The sequence below is a fragment of the Schistocerca americana genome, unplaced genomic scaffold, assembly GCF_021461395.2.
Source record: "Schistocerca americana isolate TAMUIC-IGC-003095 unplaced genomic scaffold, iqSchAmer2.1 HiC_scaffold_16, whole genome shotgun sequence".
NCBI lineage: Eukaryota > Metazoa > Arthropoda > Insecta > Orthoptera > Acrididae > Schistocerca > Schistocerca americana.
The window spans coordinates 11,646,636-11,654,900 of record NW_025725687.1 but is presented as its reverse complement, the minus strand read 5'-3'; positions in this window follow the sequence as shown (position 1 = coordinate 11,654,900).

The following is an 8,265-nucleotide window of genomic DNA, read 5'->3' as shown; positions in this document are numbered from 1 at the left end:
GCTTCACTTCAGATTTACTGTATGCCTTGGACCTTCTTATTGACGATGAAACACAGAAATTGCATCCAAATTTAATACAAAAGGTACAATGCCGACTTAAGTACAAGAGGACTGACACTCTCACTTTCTACGATTTGAACCTCTCCTGTGAGTCCAGTTTTAGATTCCGATGCTTCACTTCAGGTTTACTGTATCCCTTGGACCTTCTTATTAACAATGAATAACAGAAATTGTATCCAAATTTAATACAAAAGGCACAATGCCGACTTAAGTACAAGAGGACTGACACTCTCACTTTCTATGATTTGAACATCTCCTGTGAGTCCAATTTTAGTTTCCGATTTTTCACTTCAGGTTTACTGTATCCGTTGGACCTTCTTTTTGACGATGAAGCTCAGAAATTGCATCGGAATTAAATTCAAAAGGCACAATGCCGACTTAAGTACAATAGGACTGACACTCTACCTTTCTATGATTTGAACCTCTCCTGTGAGTCCAGTTTTAGATTCCGATGCTTCACTTAAGGTTCACTGTATCCCTTGGACCTTCTTATTGACGATGAAACACAGAAATTGTATCTGATTTTAATACAAAATTCACAATGCCGACTTAAGTACAAGAGGACTGACACTCTCACTTCCTATGATTTGAACCTCTCCTGTGAGTCCAGTTGTAGATTCCAATGCCTCACTTCAGGTTTACTGTATACCTTTGACCTTCTTATTGACGATGAAACACAGAAATTGCATCCGAATTTAATACAAACGGCACAATGCCGACTTAAGTACAAGAAGACTGACACTCTCACATTCTATGATTTGAACCCCTCCTGTGAGTCCAGTTTTAGATTCCGATGCATCACTTCAGGTTTACTGTATCCCTTGGACCTTCTTATTGACGATGGAACACAGAAATTGTATACGAATTTAATACAAAAGGCACAATGCCGACTTAAGTACAAGAGGACTGACACTCACACTTTCTATGATTTGAACCTCTCCTGTGAGTCCAGTTTTAGATTCCGATGATTCACTTCCGGTTTCCTGTATACCTTGGACCTTCTTATTGACGATGAAACACAGAAATTGCATCCGAATTTAATACAAAAGGCACAATGCCGACTTAAGGAAAAGAGGACTGACACTCTCACTTTCTATGATTTGAACCTCTCCTGTGAGTCCAGTTTTAGATTCCGATGCTTGACTTCAGGTTTACTGTATCCCATGGACCTTCTTATTGACGATGAAACACATAAATTGTATCCGAATTTAATACAAAAGGCACAATGCCGACTTAAGTACAAGAGGACTGACACTCTCACTTTCTATGATTTGAACCTCTCCTATGAGTCCAGTTTTAGATTCCGATGCATCACTTCAGGTTTACTGTATCCCTTGACCTTCTTATTAACAATGAATAACAGAAATTGTATCCAAATTTAATACAAAAGGCACAATGCCGACTTAAGTACAAGAGGACTGACACTCTCACTTTCTATGATTTGAACCTCTCCTGTGAGTCCAGTTTTAGTTTCCGATTTTTCACTTCAGGTTTACTGTATCCGTTGGACCTTCTTTTTGACGATGAAGCTCAGACATTGCATCGGAATTAAATTCAAAAGGCACAATGCCGACTTAAGTACAATAGGACTGACACTCTACCTTTCTATGATTTGAACCTCTCCTGTGAGTCCAGTTTTAGATTCCGATGCTTCACTTCAGGTTTACTGTATCCCTTGGACCTTCTTATTGACGATGAACCACAGAAATTGCATCCGAATGTAATACAAAAGGCATAATGCCGACTTAAGTACAACGGGACTGACAGTCCCACTTTCTATGATTTCAACCTCTCCTGTGAGTCCAGTTGTAGTTTCTGATTTTTCACTTCAGGTTTACTGTATCCGTTGGACCATCTTTTTGACGATGAAGCTCAGAAATTGCATCGGAATTAAATTCAAAAGGCACAATGCCGACTTAAGTACAATAGGACTGACACTCTACCTTTCTATGATTTGAACCTCTCCTGTGACTCCAGTTTTAGTTTCCGATGCTTCACTTTAGGTTTACTGTATCCCTTGGACCCTCTTATTGACGATGAAACACAGAAATCGCATCCGAATTTAATACAAAAAGCATAATGAGGACTTAAGTACGGAAGGATAGACACTCTCACTTTCTATGATTTGAACATCTTCTGTGAACCCAGTTTTAGATTCCGATGCTTCACTTCTGGATTCCTGTATACCTTGGACATTCTTATTGACGATGAAACACAGTAATTGCATCCGAATTTAATACAAAAGGCACAATGCCGACTTAAGTACAAGAGGACTGACACTTTCACTTTCTATGAATTGAACCTCCCCTGTGAGTCCAGTTTTAGATTCCGATGCTTCACTTCAGTTTTACTGTATGCCTTGGACCTTCTTATTGACGATGAAACACGGAAATTGCATCCAAATTTAATACAAAAGGTACAATGCCGACTTAAGTACAAGAGGACTGACACTCTCACTTTCTACGATTTGAACCTCTCCTGTGAGTCCAGTTTTAGATTCCGATGCTTCACTTCAGGTTTACTGTATCCCTTGGACCTTCTTATTAACAATGAATAACAGAAATTGTATCCAAATTTAATACAAAAGGCACAATGCCGACTTAAGTACAAGAGGACTGACACTCTCACTTTCTATGATTTGAACATCTCCTGTGAGTCCAATTTTAGTTTCCGATTTTTCACTTCAGGTTTACTGTATCCGTTGGACCTTCTTTTTGACGATGAAGCTCAGAAATTGCATCGGAATTAAATTCAAAAGGCACAATGCCGACTTAAGTACAATAGGACTGACACTCTACCTTTCTATGATTTGAACCTCTCCTGTGAGTCCAGTTTTAGATTCCGATGCTTCACTTAAGGTTCACTGTATCCCTTGGACCTTCTTATTGACGATGAAACACAGAAATTGTATCTGATTTTAATACAAAATTCACAATGCCGACTTAAGTACAAGAGGACTGACACTCTCACTTCCTATGATTTGAACCTCTCCTGTGAGTCCAGTTGTAGATTCCAATGCCTCACTTCAGGTTTACTGTATACCTTTGACCTTCTTATTGACGATGAAACACAGAAGTTGCATTCGAATTAAATTCAAAACTCACAATGCCGACATAAGTACAAGAGGACTGACTCTCTAACTTTCTATGATTTGAGCCTCTTCTGTGAGACCAGTTTTAGATTCTGATGATTCACTTCAGGTTTACTGTATCCCTTGGACTTTCTTATTGGCGATGAAACACAAAAATTGCATCCGAATTCAATACAAAAGGCACAATCCCGACTTAAGTACAAGAGGACTGACACTCTACCTTTCTATGATTTGAACGTCTCCTGCGAGTCCAGTTTTAGATTCCGATGCTTCACTTCAGGTTTACTGTATCCGTTGGACCTTCTTTTAGACGATGAAGCTCAGAAATTGCATCGGAAATAAATTCAAGAGGCACAATGCCGGCTTAAGTACAAGAGGACTGACACTCTATCTTTCTATGATTTGAACCTCTCCTGTGAGTCCAGTTTTAGATTCCGATGCTTCACTTCAGGTTTACTGTATCCCTTGGACCCTCTTATTGACGATGAAACACAGAAATCGCATCCGAATTTAATACAAAAGGCATAATGCCGACTCAAGTACGAGAGGATAGACACTCTCACTTTCTATGATTTGAACCTCTCCTGTGAGCCCAGTTTTAGATTCTGATGCTTCACTTCTGGTTTCCTGTATACCTTGGACCTTCGTATTGACGATGAAACACAGCAATTGCATCCGAATTTAATACAAAAGGCACAATGCCGACTTAAGTACAAGAGGACTGACACTTTCACTTTTATTGAATTGAACCTCCCCTGTGAGTCCAGTTTTAGATTCCGATGCTTCACTTCAGGTTTACTGTATACCTTGGACCTTCTTATTGACGATGAAACACAGAAATTGCATCCGAATTTAATACAAACGGCACAATGCCGACTTAAGTACAAGAGGACTGACACTCTCACATTCTATGATTTGAACCCCTCCTGTGAGTCCAGTTTTAGATTCCGATGCATCACTTCAGGTTTACTGTATCCCTTGGACCTTCTTATTGACGATGGAACACAGAAATTGTATACGAATTTAATACAAAAGGCACAATGCCGACTTAAGTACAAGAGGACTGACACTCACACTTTCTATGATTTGAACCTCTCCTGTGAGTCCAGTTTTAGATTCCGATGATTCACTTCCGGTTTCCTGTATACCTTGGACCTTCTTATTGACGATGAAACACAGAAATTGCATCCGAATTTAATACAAAAGGCATAATGCCGACTTAAGTACAACGGGACTGACAATCCCACTTTCTATGATTTCAACCTCTCCTGTGAGTCCAGATTTAGTTTACGATTTTTCACTTCAGGTTTACTGTATCCGTTGGACCTTCTTTTTGACAATGAAGCTCAGAAATGGCATCGGAATTAAATTCAAAAGGCACAATGCCGACTTAAGTACAATAGGACTGACACTCTACCTCTCTATGATTTGAACCTCTCCTGTGACTCCAGTTTTAGTTTCCGATGCTTCACTTCAGGTTTACTGTATCCCTTGGACCCTCTTATTGACGATGAAACACAGAAATCGCATCCGAATTTAATACAAAAGGCATAATGCCGACTTAAGTACGAAAGGATAGACACTCTCACTTTCTATGATTTGAACATCTTCTGTGAACCAAGTTTTAGATTCCGATGCTTCACTTCTGGATTCCTGTATACCTTGGACATTCTTATTGACGATGAAACACAGTAATTGCATCCGAATTTAATACAAAAGGCACAATGCCGACTTAAGTACAAGAGGACTGACACTTTCACTTTCTATGAATTAAACCTCCCCTGTGAGTCCAGTTTTAGATTCCGATGCTTCACTTCAAATTTACTGTATGCCTTGGACCTTCTTATTGACGATGAAACACAGAAATTGCATCCAAATTTAATACAAAAGGCACAATGCCGACTTAAGTACAAGAGGGCTGACACTCTCACTTTCTATGATTCGAACCTCTCCTGTGAGTCCAGTTTTAGATTCCGATGCTTCACTTCAGGTTTACTGTATCCCATGGACCTTCTTATTGACGATGAAACACAGAAATTGTATCCGAATTTAATACAAAAGGCATAATGCCGACTTAAGTACAAGAGGACTGACACTCTCACTTTCTATGATTTGAACCTCTCCTATGAGTCCAGTTTTAGATTCCGATGCTTCACTTTAGGTTTACTGTATCCCTTGGACCTTCTTATTGACGATGAAACACAGAAATTGCATCCGAATTTAATACAAAAGGCACAATGCCGACTTATGGAAAAGAGGACTGACACTTTCACTTTCTATGAATTGAACCTCCCCATTGAGTCCAGTTTTAGATTCCGATGCTTCACTTCAGGTTTACTGTATACCTTGGACCATCTTATTGATGATGAAACACAGAAATTGCATCCGAATTTAATACAAAAGGCACAATGCCGACTTAAGTACAAGAGGACTGACACTCTCACTTTCTACGATTTGAACCTCTCCTGTGAGTCCAGTTTCAGATTCCGATGCTTCACTTCAGGTTTACTGTATCCCTTGGACCTTCATATTAACAATGAATCACAGAAATTGTATCCAAATTTAATAAAAAAGGCACAATGCCGACTTAAGTACAAGAGGACTGACACTCTCACTTTCTATGATTTGAACCTCTCCTATGAGTCCAGTTTTAGATTCCGATGCTTCACTTTAGGTTTACTGTATCCCTTGGACCTTCTTATTGACGATGAAACACAGAAATTTCATCCGAATTTAATACAAAAGGCACAATGCCGACTTATGGAAAAGAGTACTGACACTTTCACTTTCTATGAATTGAACCTCCCCATTGAGTGCAGTTATAGATTCCGATGCTTGACTTCAGGTTTCGTGTATACCTTGGACGCTCTTATTGACGATGAGACACAGAAATTGCATCCGAGTTTAATAAAAAGGCACAATGCTGACTTAAGTACAAAAGGACTGACACTCTCACTTTCTATGATTTGAACTTCTCCTGTGAGTCCAGTTTTAGGTTCCGATGATTCACTTCAGGATTACTGTATCAGTTGCACCTTCTTATTGACGATGAACCACAGAAATTGCATCCGAATGTAATACAAAAGGCATAATGCCGGCTTAAGTACAAGAGGACTGACAATCTCACTTTCTATGATTTGAACCTCTCCTGTGAGTGCAGCTTTAGTTTCCGATTTTTCACTTCAGGTCTACTGTATCCGTTGGACCTACTTTTTGACGATGAAGCTCAGAAATTGCATCGGAATTAAATTCAAAAGGCACAATGCCGACTTAAGTACAAGAGGACTGACACTCTATCTTTCTATGATTTGAACCTCTCCTGTGAGACCAGTTTTAGTTTCCGATGCTTCACTTCAGGTTTACTGTATCCCTTGGACCCTCTTATTGACGATGAAACACAGGAATCGCATCCGAATTTAATGCAAAAGGCATAATGCCGACGTAAGTACGAAAGGATAGACACTCTCACTTTCTATGATTTGAACCTCTCCTGTGAGCCCAGTTTTAGATTCCGATGCTTCACTTCTGGTTTCCTGTATACCTTGGACATTCTTATTGACGATGAAACACAGCAATTGCATCCGAATTTAATACAAAAGGCACAATGCCGACTTAAGTACAAGAGGACTGACACTTTCACTTTCTATGAATTGAACCTCCCCTGTGAGTCCAGTTTTAGATTCCGATGCTTCACTTCAGGTTTACTGTATACCTTGGACCTTCTTATTGACGATGAACACAGAAATTGCATCCGAATTTAACACAAAAGGCACACTGCCGACTTAAGTACAAGAGGACTGACACTCTCACTTTCTATGATTTGAACCTCTCCTGTGAGTCCAGTTTTAGATTCCGATGCTTCACTTCAGGTTTACTGTATCCCTTGGACCTTCTTATTGACGATGAAACACAGAAATTGTATCCGAATTTAATACAAAAGGCACAATGCCGACTTAAGTACAAGAGGACTGACACTCTCACTTTCTATGATTTTATCCTCTACTATGAGTCCAGTTTTAGATTCCGATGCTTCACTTCAGGTCTACTGCATCCCTTGGACCTTATTGACGATGAAACACAGAAATTGCATCCGAATTTAATACAAAAGGCACAATGCCGACATAAGTACAAGAGGATTGACTCTCTACCTTTCTATAATTTGAACCTCTTCTGTGAGTCCAGTTTTAGATTCCGATGATTTACTTCAGGTTTACTGTATCCCTTGGACTTTCTTATTGACGATGAAACACAGCAATTGCATCCGAATTTAATACAAAAGGCACAATGCCGACTTAAGTACAGGAGGACTGACACTCTCACTTTCTATGATTTGAACCTCTCCTGTGAGTCCAGTTTTAGATTCCGATGCTTCACTTCAGGTTTCCTGTATACCTTGCACCTTCTTATTGACGATGAAACACATAAATTGTATCCGAATTAAATTCAAAAGGCACAATGATGACATAAGTACAACAGGACTGACTCTCTAACTTTCAATGATTTGAACCTCTTCTGTGAGTCCAGTTTTAGATTCCGATGATTCACTTCAGGGTTACTGTATCCGTTGGACTTTCTTATTGTCGATGAAACACGGAAATTGCATCCGAATTTAATACAAAACGCACAATGCCGACTTAAGTAAAAGAGGGCTGACAGTCTCACTTTCTATGATTTGAACCTCTCCTGTGAGTCCAGTTTTAGATTCCGATGCTTGACTTCAGGTTTCGTGTATACCTTGGACGTCCTTATTGACGATGAAACACAGAAATTGCATCCGAGTTTAATACAAAAGGCACAATGCTGACTTAAGTACAAGAGGACTGACACTTTCACTTTCTATGATTTGAACAACTCCTGTGAGTCAAGTTTTAGATTCCGATGCTTCACTTCAGGTCTACTGTATCACTTGCACCTTCTTATTGACGATGAAGCACAGAAATTGCATCCGATTTTAATACAAAGGGCACAATGCTGACTTAAGTACAAGAGGGCAGACACTCTAACTTTCTATGATTTGAACCTCTCCTGTGAGTCCAGTTTTACATTCCGATGCTTCACTTCAGGTTCTCTGTATACCTTGGACCTTCTTAATGACGATGAGACACAGAAATTGC